The 13,610-nt window shown below is 42.4% G+C and overlaps 1 long non-coding RNA gene and 1 pseudogene across 9 annotated transcripts in view; both read left to right on the plus strand.

Moving 5' to 3' along the window:
- The window catches only part of LOC308610914 (centrosomal protein of 78 kDa-like), a 558,473-nt pseudogene that overhangs the window by 226,415 nt on the left and 318,448 nt on the right, over nucleotides 1-13,610 (plus strand). The window lies entirely within an intron of this gene.
- Nucleotides 1-13,610, plus strand: part of LOC308610932 — a 95,101-nt gene that overhangs the window by 50,561 nt on the left and 30,930 nt on the right. For all 8 annotated transcript variants that reach the window (XR_014014701.1, XR_014014702.1, XR_014014703.1 and 5 more), the window contains exon 2: nucleotides 4,632-4,758. This is a non-coding gene — a long non-coding RNA (uncharacterized lncRNA). The remainder of the gene's footprint in view (nucleotides 1-4,631; nucleotides 4,759-13,610) is intronic.

The raw sequence follows: 13,610 nt of genomic DNA on the forward strand, positions 1-13,610 counted from the left end.
CCGCAACTAGAGAAAGCCCTTGCACAGAAAGGAAGACCCAACACAGCCAACTAAATAAATAAATTTACTTATTTAAAAAAAAAAAAAAAAAGTGGTGCCTGACAGGCTTGTTAACACTGGGCTGCCCTCACACAGTCATGGGGTCCAATGGTGGGACTTAGCGTCCATCTCTCCCTGACATCAATAAGAATAGGATGTTACAGGTTGGCGGGAGTAGGCACCCCACTAACCCCCAACACATGATGTCAGTGAGACCCAATGGGGTGCTGAATCCCCATAACCATCCTGAGGCAATAAGACAGAATGAGATGGCACAAGCAGGGCTAGTTGTCAGTTCTCTTCCTCTTACCCTGGTGTCAGTGGGGCCAGCAGGTAGCTGACCCTCTACCCACACCCGGCATCAACAAGAAGGAATGAAGTGGGAGGAAGGACAGCAAACACTTCACTTCTCCCCTCCCCTGTGTCAAGAAATCTACTGGGGAGATGAACTTCCACTCCTACTAAAAGGCAACACAATGATATTAATGTTCCCACTTTTGGGGGGAAGGTGTCAGAAGGGCCAATAGGATAGCTGAACTTCTACTTGATCTGTTTGCAGTGAGACAATGTAAGTGCCCACTTTTGCTGGGGTATTGTCAGTAGGGCCCAATGGAAATCTGTACATAACCCCCCAGTCCTCATACTATGCCTCAAATAGGATGACTTCCTTCTAAAAAGTAATAACAAAATTAAATGGATTACAGAGTCATATAATAGCTCACAATGTTTAGAATACAATGGAAAAATACTCATGACACCAAGAACCAGGAAATCACAGAATAAATGAGAAAAGACAATAAACATACACCAACACTGAGATAAAACATCTATTGAAATGATCAGACAAGGATTTTAAATAAGCTGTCACATAAATGCTTCAATTAGCAATTATGTGTTCCTTGACAGAAATGGGAAAAATAGAAAATGTAAACAAAGAACTAGAAGCTATAACAATAAAAACAAATGAGAACAGTAGAACTGAAAAATACAACAATCAAAAAACTTTGCTCAAGAATAGAGGGGAGGGCTTCCCTGGTGGCGCTGTGGTTGAGAGTCTCCCTGCGGATGCAGGGGACACGGGTTCGTGCCCCGGTCCGGGAAGATCCCACATGCCGCGGAGCGGCTGGGCCCGTGAGCCATGGCCGCTGAGCCTGCGTGTCCGGAGCCTGTGCTCCGCAATGGGAGAGGCCACAACAGTGAGAGGCCTGCGTACCGCAAAAAAAAAAAAAAGAATAGAGTGGAGATTACAAAGCATAGAATCATGAACTTAGAAGAGATCAATACAATGTACCAAATGTACAGAGAAAAATAGACTGAGGGGTAAAGATGGGAGAAAGAACAGGATCTCAAGAACCTGTAAACAGTAACAAAAGCACTAACATTCATGTCATCAAAGTTCCAGAATGAAAAAAGAGAGCAAGTAGGACTGACAAAGTATTCAAAGAAATCATGGCTAAAAAGTTCCCAAGTTTTTAGAAGACATAAACACAAATTCAAGAATCTGAACAAACCCAAAGAGGAAAAACGCAAAGATATCCTTGCCAAGACATGTCATCACTAAACTTCTGAAAAGTAGAGACAAAAAAAATCTCGAAAGTGGACAGGAAGAAACGATGCATTACTTATTGAGAAACACCAATTCCAATGACAGCATATTTCTTGTCTAAAACTCTGGAGTCAGAAGCATTGACATAACATTTTTCAAGTGCTAACAGAAAAGAACGCTCAGCCACAAATTCACACTTTCTATCTCCACTTTCTTGTTTGACTTACATTGATGGACAACTAACTCATCTTTCTATATCCGGGACTGCCGTCACCCTTCTCCAAAAATCTAGTCACAGTATTTCCAGAGTGATCTTTCTGAAAATGAAACCAAGTTTTCTTATAAAAATGCCTGATTGTGTTATGAAACTTGTCTCTCTTCTAAGTTACCAGTTAACTTTCTTGGAGTAAAATCTCACATCCCAACGCTCTTTGTCCTTTTGGGCTGCTGTAAGATTATGCTGCAGGCTGGGTGGCTCATAAACAACAGGCATTTTTTTGTCACAGTTCTGGAGGCTGCAAGTTCAAGAATAGGGTGCCAGTACGGTCAGATGAGGGCGCTCTTCTGCGTCACAGACTTCCCATGGTAACCTCACTCGGCAGACGAGCTTCGGGAGCTCTGTGGGGCCTCTGTCATAAGAGCACTAAGGCCTTTACCATTTCCCAGAGGCCCCACCTGCTACTACCGTCACCTCCGGAAAGTCAGGTTTCCACGTATACATCTGGAGGGGAACCCAAAGACTAGACCAGAGCACTTAGTATACACACGTGGACCATTCATGGTCTGGCGTCTACCACCCTCGCCATTGTCTTCTTTTCTTACACTCCAGTGAGCATTTCTTTTTTCTCTTTTTTTTTTTTTCTGTGGTATGCGGGCCTCTCCCTGTTGTGGCCTCTCCCGTTGCGGAGCCCAGGCTCCGGATGCGCAGGCTCAGCGGCCATGGCTCACGGGCCCAGCCGCTCCGCGGCATGTGGGATTTCCCCGGACTGGGGCACGAACCCGTGTCCCCAGCATCGGCAGGCAGACTCTCAACCACTGCGCCACCAGGGAAGCCCCAGTGACATTTCTTTTACTGATTATGAATGGAACTCCTTTCTGGACTGATCCTTAACCATTCATTTTCTGGCAAACATGAATTTATCTTCTCTTTTCCTCAAAAATTCACCCTTCCTTCATGTTACATATCCATTTCAATTGCCTTCTACAGGAAGCCCTACTGATATCCCCCATATACTACTGTCCACAGCATGAATTAAGGTCTTACCGTGTCTTCCTCTATTACTCGGTAATAATTTTTACAGTAACTATGGATTTTCTTATTTGAGTGTCACAATACATTGACTTCTAGGTGGCACGATAATGATTTTAGTAACAGTAACACGGGTGCCTAGTTTAACCCATGGCATACTTTAGGTGTTCAATAAATGCTTGTTGAATGAGTTAATGAATGAATGGATGGTCAGTTTGAAATCTTAATCATGTTACTTTTCAAAAATCTGTTAAAAAGATACCCACAGTTTTCCAGAAGTTTAGGGACTTAGGATCTTCAACTTGATTTAATAGAGGAAATTTTTACTCATACATCATGCTTAAATACCTCAAAGTAAAACCATTAACCCAGGATTTTAAGGTTACCCATTTGGACTTGCAAGCCAATAATTAATATCTCCTGCCCCGACTGTATTAGATGGTTTCAATGCTCCACTCATATCTCCCCAGCACTCATCATTCCAGTATATGCTGATAGACTCATGTTACCACCTGCAATTATCCACCTTAGGGCAGGCCAGAAATGTACAGGAGTTAATGTATCTGGGTGTAGCTTTCAACCAAGGACAGAGGGGACTGGAAGATAAGTACTTCAAGTTTCTCACCAATTCTTGGGATAACTCTGAGACATGTTCTATAGAGTTTCACAGAACTCCCCTGAAGTACTGGCAGCAGTTTCCTGCAGGAGTAATTTATTCAGTAATGCACCTCTGTTGGCTTCCTTCCATGCCTCCATTCTCAATTCCCACTCCACTTCTGAGTCTTCTGGAAGCACCTCCCAGATGAACAGTTTGCATTCAAATTATTGCCTCAGGTTCTGCTTCTAGGGGAATTCAATTTATAGCCTCCTAACAATCCAGTGCTCCTTACAGAGCCATCACTGGTACAAGTACCAAGGCATGGCACATTATGTATCACTCCTCCTAAATCCTAATATTTTTAAACAGATAGGACAGAGCACGACCTTGAAGAGAAAAATCGTTTATATGAGAATGGCCAATGGATAAAGGGAAAGAGAGACAGTGCCATTTGTTTTCCATTAATGATAGTGTGAAATTTATGGGCAGATGGTCTAACAGGTGTGACTATAATTTGAGGAGCCTGCTCCCTTGGTTACAGAAGACTGCTATTGTTATTATTATGGAAGCACAACCTCATGACTTTATTGCTTCACTTGATGTAGCCTTTTCCTTTACCCTTAAATCTTTCTACATCACTGAATTGCAGCCAATAGATTTATTTTCTCCCTATGGCTCCATCACAAAAAAAAGACACACAGGTGTGCACACACACACACACACACACAGAGTTTTGTGTATGCCAGTGCTAGAAAAGACAAGCTCATGGTGCATGTATGCAATGGGTATTGTACATTACAGGTCTCTGTGAAATAGTCTTCTGCAGGTTCCTATGTTTATTTTATGAATAATTAACTTTAATAAAGTTAATTTCCTGAAGATCTTGATGAAGACTGAAGAAAGGAAGTAAATTTTAAAGAAAAAGACTTAGAAACTTGCCCTTTTTGCCTTTTCTTTGTGTCTTAATGAACAAAGGATAACTGGGACTTTTTTGAAGTCTTTGCTTGAGTTGAAGACACAAAATGCAACCTGTACTCTTATCATAATATGTTCAGTTTATGAGTACACAAACTTATAAACTGTGAATTTCCCTAAAGTTATTATACCATTTAGAAGATGCTGGGACGTTTACTTAAAACCAAACAATTGAGGTCTATATGTCCAAATAATTTCCTTCTCTCTTTCTGTCTCCATTTCAGTTTCCTGAGTTTCTGGGAAGGCCTGGTTTCCCCAAAGGAACGATTTCTGGTAGAAGTCTGAAGGTCTGACCCAAGAAAAATAATCCAGTATAGCCAATGAATTGAGGACAAGAAGTTTTCCAATCAGGTAGAAACATTTAATCTCATACATTACAATCACCTTAAGTAAGGTGTGCTGATAGCTGGATATGATTTAACTTCTTGGAAAATGATGCATATATAACCTGCCCCACAAGGAAGCTGTTCTCAATTCCCTTAGTGGTTGTGGTGTTTATCAGAGAGTGCCTTGGGGGAAGATGAATACAATAACAGTATGATGCTTTTTTTTTTTCATTTTTAGCTCATTGTTGCCAAGTACCCTTGGTGACCTTGGTGCCTGTGGTTTAATCCCAGGAGGTTAGACATGTGGAACAGCACATTAACCCTTTTTAGTATTTTCTCCCAAGACAAATCATTTTTATAGGTTGTCTCCATGGTCTTCTAGTTGCTTATCAAACTTAAGCATCGGGCTTCCCTGGTGGCACAGTGGTTGAGAGTCCGCCTGCCGATGCAGGGGACACGGGTTCGTGCCCCTGTCTGGGAAGATCCCACATGCCGCGGAGCAGCTGGGACCTTGAGCCATGGCCGCTGAGCCTGCGCGTCCGGAGCCTGTGCTCCGCAACGGGAGAGGCCACAACAGTGAGAGGCCCGCGTACCGCAAAAAAAAAAACAAAACAAAACAAAAAACTTAAGCATCAAGTCTTCTAAGTGAGCAATAGCCCCTGTCAGTGTGAGGAAATCAGCTTTGTTCTTATTGGGGCACATCTTCTTGGTCTTGGCACAAAGTGAGTTCACATAGGGAGTTAGAAGGAGGAGAATGGGGCACGCGAAAGGGGAGTTCTGTGTTCTCATTTACCTATGCATGTTGAAACTCCACTAACAGGTTTATTTTCATTAGCAATTTGTGATAAAAACTTAGGGTAGGGCTTCCCTGGTGGCGCAGTGGTTGAGAGTCTGCCTGCCGATGCAGGGGACACGGGTTTGTGCCCCCGTCTGGAAAGATCCCACATACCACGGAGCGGCTGGGCCCATGAGCCATGGCCGCTGAGCCTGCGCGTCCAGAGCCTGTGCTCCGCAATGGGAGAGGCCACAACAGTGAGAGGCCCGCGTACCGCAAAAAACCCAAAACTTACGGTAAAGGGAATAATGAAGCTGTCTCACTATATGGCACAACAAAAGATAGTAGTGACATCAAAATCAGGGCCTATCCATCTCATTTGCAGTTATATACTCAGTGTTTAGCATAGCATTTGATCCCTCATCAGTATTCAATAAGAAGATGCGTGTTGAATGACTTAAGGATGAATTAATGAATGAAAAAAGTTAATATGGTAGAAAATGTGTTTTATCCTTGTATTTTCGTGTGTTGACTTCTGTATTTCAAGATCCAGCACTGTAACTGACACATAGAATATAAGCAGTAAAATTTGTTGAAAGAATGAATGAGTCCCCACAATTCTAAGAAGAATTTTAAGACCAACACAGACCCCATATCTGCCAAGGTCTATGACAGAAGTATCCAGAGAAGAAAGCCTGATCTCAGCTAGTGGTAGAGCTGACAGAATTTATCTAGTTTTAATAATTTACAGCTCATCCCATTACATCTAGGCATAGTACCTACGTGAGCCATACAATTAAATGTTGACTGAAAAAAAATGCACAACCTAGAAGTTGAGAATTATGTTTTATTTGGAGAACGTACTGAGGACAAGTCAGGAGACAGCCTCTCAGATAGCTCTGAGGGACTGTTCTGAAGAGGTAAGGGAGGGCTCAGGATATTTAGGGGTTTTTGCAAAAAAAAAAAAAAAACCTGGTAGTTGGAACGTCAACATCTAGCTCCCCCAAGGTAGACTGCAGTGTGTTACCCTTCCCTCGGCCTACCCTGGGGCACCCTGAAGGGCCTACGGGTCTGAGTGTGGCCCAGCAAGCCCAGGGGAGCCGGCGGGTCCTCAGAGTTCTTGTCCTGAAACTGGCGCTGACGCGACGGGGCCACGAGTCTCTAGACACTTACTGCCGTTAAACGAGTGCAGAACTGCGACTAAGGCCTCAGGGAACCTGCTTCACGCCTACCCTTCTGGATGGCAAATCAAGACCTTACGTTGAGGCTAGGACCCCTGTTGAGATTCCCCTTAGCTCTAGAGCAGGGCAGGAAGAGCTCCCACCCAGGACCTGGAAGCACCCTCTTTCTTTCGAGAAAACTCTTTTTTTTCTCAGAGCCATGCCTGCAGGGACTAGAAACATGGCAACAACAGTGTTTTTCAGGTTTTTTCCGGCTGCAAGAATGGAGCTTTCAAAATGGGAAAACCAGGCTTTTCGCTATAGACGCCATGTCTAGATTGACACGCAGCCTAAATACGTGTGTTTTCTAACAAGTAAAAGAGACACAAGCTACCCACTGTGCCCTAAACTGAATCAACTTTTTAAAGCAGGGTGTTCTGCGGCTAGCGAACTGCCTCAATGAAGGAATGCCTTCGGTCGGCCGAGGGGCCTGTGTATCTTCCAATATCCAGCAGTGTTACACGAAGAACTGTTGTTTAGTTGAAGTTGCAGTGCAAGCTGAATTTCCCCTTGAGGTATGGTGACTTCATGTATGAGGTCCGAGGAAGAATTGCCTTCCTCCCCTTTGAAGTCCCAAACCACTACACCCAACATGTTTGTCTTTAGTTGAAAGTGGTATTTAAGGTGAGGATTTCAGCCATTTGGGAGATTTACTGAGTTCTCCTGGGTCTCTTCCATGTATACATATTATTAAATTTTGTTTGATTTTCTCCTCTTAATCTTAATCTGTCTCATGTCAATTTAATTCCTAGACTAACCAGAAAAATCTAGAAGGGTACAGGAAACTTTCTTCCTGCCCAACAGGCATTATAATGCAGGGCACATTGCCTGCCTTTGAAAGCATCTGAACTTCTACACATTGAGAACCCTCTCCTTTCCATGCCCCTTTACCATAGGCATAAAGATTTCTGTGCACATCGAGGCTGAGAAGAACTCCTGAGTCCATCATTGTTTCTCCAGGCAGTCATGAAGACTGTCAGAGAGGAAGAACTTTTCCTCTGCCCTTCTGTAGGCAAATGCAGTAGGGGGTCCCCAAAGAAAAAGAATCAAATATAACTTTTTGACATAAGAGAAGCCATTTTAAGCCTAAATCATTTGTGATCTCAGCCTGGTCATGATGCTTGCTCTTGAACAGGTCTCAGTAATTAATGATCTTGTGAAATAAAATTGTCCCTTACCATCTGGTTCTATAAGAATGAAGTCACTAGCCACTGTAGTCTCTGACCTTGACAAAAAAGTAATCACTTGATCTAAAAGAGAACTGGAAATTTTTCTTTGAGCTAAATTTGAGGATTATAACCTGGGAAGAGCATCTCAGAAAACTCTGAAAACTGTTCTGCCCATTAGAAACCCAGGGAGGTATATAAGTTTTTTTTGAGACAGGGCTGTACATCAAATGACATTTTATTGAACGTTTACATAATTCAGATCTAAGTGCCATCCTGCTGGTCATGTAACCCCTTACAAGGTCAAGAAGAAATGTTATCTCTTAAGGAGGGAGTTGTCTTGTTGATGTTAGGAGAATGTTGCTCTTTATGGTTGAGCAAGTGTCCCTGCCTATGGGGGAGGTTTGGTCAATGTATAATGCAGATGCACAATGCACAGTGTGGGGAGAGAGGAGACCAAAGGGCAGAGAAGAATTTATGTTTAAATTTCTCTTGTCTTGCCATAAAATATAAATTTTGTTTCACAACCTTCAACACACCCTGAATGGAATTCAGGACAGAGATCAGGAATGAGGCAGTCTATGCTCTGGGAAAACCCAGCAGAACAGGCCTTCAGATAGTTAGATATTTTCAGAAGATTTTATGAGCCCAGTTTCTTTTATCTTCTCATATCTAGAAAAGCACTAAAATCATTAATGGAGACATCTGCTCCTTGTGACTAGCAGCCACCATTTCGTGACTAGCAGCAAATTTCTGCCAAAATGTGTCCCTGATTCCATGTGTCCCCCGTCACCAAAATCACATACATGCTGACCTTCCCCCTAACTCTTTCGAGCAGTTCCTCAGAGCTATCTGAGAGGCTGTTTCCTTGGCTATAGTCCTCATTTTGCCCCAAATAAAACTTAACTCACAACTCTCAGTTTGTGCTTTTTTTTTTTCAGTTGACAGTTTAAAACTTTCCCAATTTGGCTGTTCAAGGAGCCACCGTTTTGGGAAAATCCCTGGTGTTCTCCTTACTTGCTGCAAGTAATAAAGCCTTCCTTCTCCTGCCCTTTGGCTTGGTTGTGTCTTTTGGCTCAACAAAAGAAGTGTTTCAGGTAACACTTTTAGCTGGTCTAAGAATTAAATTGACGTGAGACTGATTAACAGGAGAAAATAAAACAAAAGTTTAATAATATGTATATCTAGGAGTCATTTTTGGCCTAAGCCATTTTGCAATGTAAGCCTGGCCAGGATGCTTGCCGTTGAAAGGGTCTCAGTAATTAATGATCTTAAGGGAACAAAATAATGCAGAATCAAAGGACTGTTTTCAGGTAAAAGAAGTAACAATAACAAAGATAATTGTAAAGACTTCCAGTTCTCTTTCAATGGTAAAGATTAGCCTGATCAACTGGGAACATAAGGAATGATGATATTGACCTTTTCTGACCCTCATGACTTCAGTCCACTAAAGCTTGGACTCTGTGGACCACCCAAACCCCTTCATGAATATGCATATACCCTTAGCTTAAAAATTCCCCAATTTTGCTGTTCAGGAAGACACTGCTTTGGGAAAGACCCCCGGTGTTCTCTTTACTTGCTGCAAGTAACAAATCCTTTCTTCTCCCAATCTTTGTTTTTGTTGTGCCTTTCAGCTTGACACCCACCAAGAGGCAAACCCAGGTTTTTGGGTAACATTAGCTCTTTGGCTGGCAATGAAAATGACATAAGGCAGATTAACAACAGAAAATTAAATTATTATGTGCACATGGGGAATTCACGTAAGTATGAAGAATTCCAAAGACAGCAAGACAAGGTGACATATATATTCTTGACTAAAGAGAAGTGAAACTGAGCAGGACCCTGTGGGGCTCCTGGGCACTAAAGTCTTTCTGTGTCCCCCATTTCTTGTTTGCAGGGACTAGGCTTCAGCCTCCACAACCTTCCCTGAATTCCAAAGGGTAGGGTCAAATAGTTGCTAATCAGGGAAGGGAGGGGCTGCAGAGACAAGGGAGGAACTGTCAAGAAACAATAGTGCAGCTTTGGGACAAGATCCTGGTTCTGCCTCAAGGGAAACATATACCAATAACTGAGCTCTTCTACAGAACTAAAACCCCCAACAAATGGAAGATGTTAACTACTTGATGAAGCATCCTTCATTCTAGAGAGAAGGTCACAGTTTGATAACCTTGAGAAGCATAGAAGCTCATCAGGAGACCACCTGAGGCCAGATTAAAGGATTGCAGGCCCTGAACACACCATAACCCTTATCAGCAACCCTGACCTTGAACCATTGCTATAAAACTCCTCACCAAATCCCCCCAGGTTGGGACACACAGTTTTGAGGGCATTAGCCTGCTATGTCCCCCTTTGCCTGGCAACACAATAAACCTATTCTTTTCTACTTCACCCAAACTCTGCCCCCGAATTCGATTCCATACCAGTGCACAGAGGCCAAATTTCAGCATCAGAAGGAGGTATGGGTCTGAAATTTCAAGGGGAAGTAAGGTAATTCACAGGAAGTTAAAAAGAGTTAATGTTTGGTAAACAAATGTTTGCTGATCCATCCAAAGACAATGAGCCACAGAGAGAATTTTTTTTTTTTGCGGTACGCGTGCTTCTCACTGTTGTGGCCTCTCCCCTTGCGGAGCACAGGCTCCGGACGCACAGGCCCAGCAGCCATGGCTCATGGGCCCAGCCGCTCCGCGGCACGTAGGATCTTCCCAGACCGGGGCACGAACCCGTGTCCCCGGCATCGGTAGGCGGGCTCTCAACCACTGCGCCACCAGGGAAGCCCCACAGAGAGGATTTTGATCAAATGGGCTTTTCAATGTTCCTCCTGTTCTACCACACCTAATATTATACTACATTTATCTCTAGTGATAGCTTCTTCCTGGGACAGGCCTCCTGTCTTAAATTATTTTAGGCAGTAAGGGGGAAGTTCAAAGGCTCTTCCTGAGTCTTTTGGGCCTGATTGTTTTCAGCTCAAAATAATCCACATGCCATAGTGGCACATCTTGTGGTGGCCTGCACTTAGACCCATTGGCTCCCACGTGCAAATGAGAACCACGCAATGACTCAGGGAGAGCCCTGAGCACATTATTCAGATAGACACCAACATGATGCAATTTTTCTTCAGTGTGTTCAGCGAGAGAAAGCAATACAAGAGGCACTGCCCTTTTACTTTGGGGGAGGTTGAAAGTCCCTTCTTGGAAAGGAAAAATAAGTACTTTTAGAGCATTTAGAAAACCTAAAACCTGTGAGTCAATTTTTTTAAGTGCAGAGTTAATTTTACCCAAATGTGTTTTCTTAAAAATTGCAACCAGTCAAGGTCAGTCTCTTCAAGGGGTGCACCAGTTGTGATATTTGCTGACTTTACACTGTTCTGAAATTGAGGATACCTTCCCTCTACTCAGTTAATGTTTATTTTTATTAACTTTTAAAACTGTTTTAAGTAGGAGAACTTTTACTGGAGCCTGAGGATTGATAATGTTAACCACTGTGACACTGCTCTGTTACCTCACATCAACCAAAGAATTGTGCAGGAGCTGATCACATACCCTGTGATTCCCCTCTCTCACCTGGTATTTAAAAATGCTTTCATGAAACCCATCAGGAAAGGGGATTCAGGTGTTTTGAGCACTAGCTGACCTGAACTCCCTGCCTGGCACCTGCAATAAACGCTGCACTTTCCTTCGCCATAACCTGGTGTCAGTAGATTTGCTTTACTGCACATGGGAGAGCAGACCCACGTTTTTTTCATCAGCATATTTATATATATTATTATATATTGTAGGCAATGGAGATATTTTACTTCTTTCCTATTGTGCTGTTGTATTTTTTAACTGAGTTAACCATGAAAGTCAATTTTTGTTGATAGAGGAGAAAAGGTACAAATTAATGAGCTATAGTTAAAAATTTAAAGCTTTTAAAATGCTTGTTATTTATAATGAGATTTATATAATAGAGAATTAGGAAATAATTCTGTATTTAAACGGTTCGACTGTGATTGTGGAACATGAAATTGGTAGTCCACAGGACATATACTAAATTTTCACCCTTAGTGATACTATATTTGTACTGTCCATGTCAAGCTAAAATGTTGTTTTTCAACAATCTTTAGCAAACATATCTTAGTTTTATTATTCAGAGGGAATATAGGAGCTCAATTTGATATAGGGAACTTGAATTTGAAGAATACACTAAGAATATCTTCTACATTACATTGGAGTAGTGAATTACTGGTAATTATTTAGGGAATTCTTTTGAAAAATATAGTCACCAGGGGCCAATAATTGAATTCTATTGAAATATAGGGATAGATATTAATAAGAATGGAAAATCATATTTTCATTTTGTATTGCCCATATCTTCATTTTATTTGTAGGTTTTGAAAGTTTGCAAGAGAAAGATATCAGAATTTATACTTCATTCAGCAGAATCCCTTGGACCAAATGATCACACACTCAGAATACATAAGTGGAGACATTACTGACTGTGGCCCAGGAGACAAGGACAAGACCTAGAAAAGACACAGTAAATAATGGAGGGAAAGAAAGATTGGAATAGACAGGCATTTCTCTTAATGAAAAATGTTAACAGTAGAATCCTTGAGGGAGAATCTTTGAAAACATTGGATTTCTATAACAATAAAAAATTGAGTCCCAAAGTACAATGAGAAATAACAATAATGAATAAATAGGATAAAGAAATTAACTGGCATACATTCCAGACAATTATCAGACTCCTGCAGAAACCAGGGCTTTCTGGCCTTTAATTCCCCTTGGGCAGAACTGCAGCGCCCCTGTCCCCAGCCCTCAGCCATCACCTCCAGGACTACAGAGGCAGAGTCCTGGCCCTCAAGTCAGGCTGCCTCACTGACTTGAATGCCCATGGAAAAGGGAACATTGATCCTGACCTGAGACACAGCCCTCAGATGTTTGTAAGCTGGAAAGTCTGCATCAGACTTCCTCCTTGCATCTCTCTAGGGTGAACTAGGGAAAACAAAATGTCCCAAAACCCTTTCCCACAGAAGAAGTCTGGGAAAAAACACATGACGATCTTGGCCTTGGTGCCAGGTGAGGCTGATATAACTAGAGCACACCTTCTCCTGGGTTTGGTACCAGAATCCAGGGCCCTGGTGGGAGGACCTGGGCTCTGCCTTGGGTTCCATGGACACAGACAAGCAAGTGTGATCTCAGCAACCTTCAAGGACCCAGATGTGAGAGAGGCAATGAAGACACGATGGCTGCTTCAGGGTGGCTTGGTGTCAGCCTAGAACAGCTGGACTTCATAAGGAATAACACACTGTGGAGGGAAATAATAAAGAATTTATAATAGGAACAGAAAATCGTTTTATTTGAGCCAAGCTGAGGGCTATAATCTGGGAGGCAGCCCCTCAAAAGGCTCTAAGGAACTTCTCCACTGAAGCATGGTAGTCTTATACTTTATCAGAACAAAGAACATACATCCAACATGACAGGGGTCTATTCCTTAAAGATTTCAAAAGAGACAGATTGAGGACATGTCTAGTGAGACAGTAGGGTCCTGGCACGTGGGAAAGGAGCCTCGTCTTCGAGAGGGTGTGAACATGGGCATCGTAAGAAGGGAGTCACTTATCCTTCTTTTTGAATCAGACATTTCTTTTCCTTAATGGTTAAAGCAGATGTGCTGTGTGTGCTGACAGGCTCTTTCAGTTCACACAAAGTTTAGACTGAACCATGTATAAGCCTAAATG

The sequence above is a fragment of the Mesoplodon bidens genome (assembly GCF_964165515.1).
Source record: "Mesoplodon bidens genome assembly, contig: HAP1_SCAFFOLD_96, whole genome shotgun sequence".
NCBI classification, from domain to species: Eukaryota; Metazoa; Chordata; class Mammalia; order Artiodactyla; family Ziphiidae; genus Mesoplodon; species Mesoplodon bidens.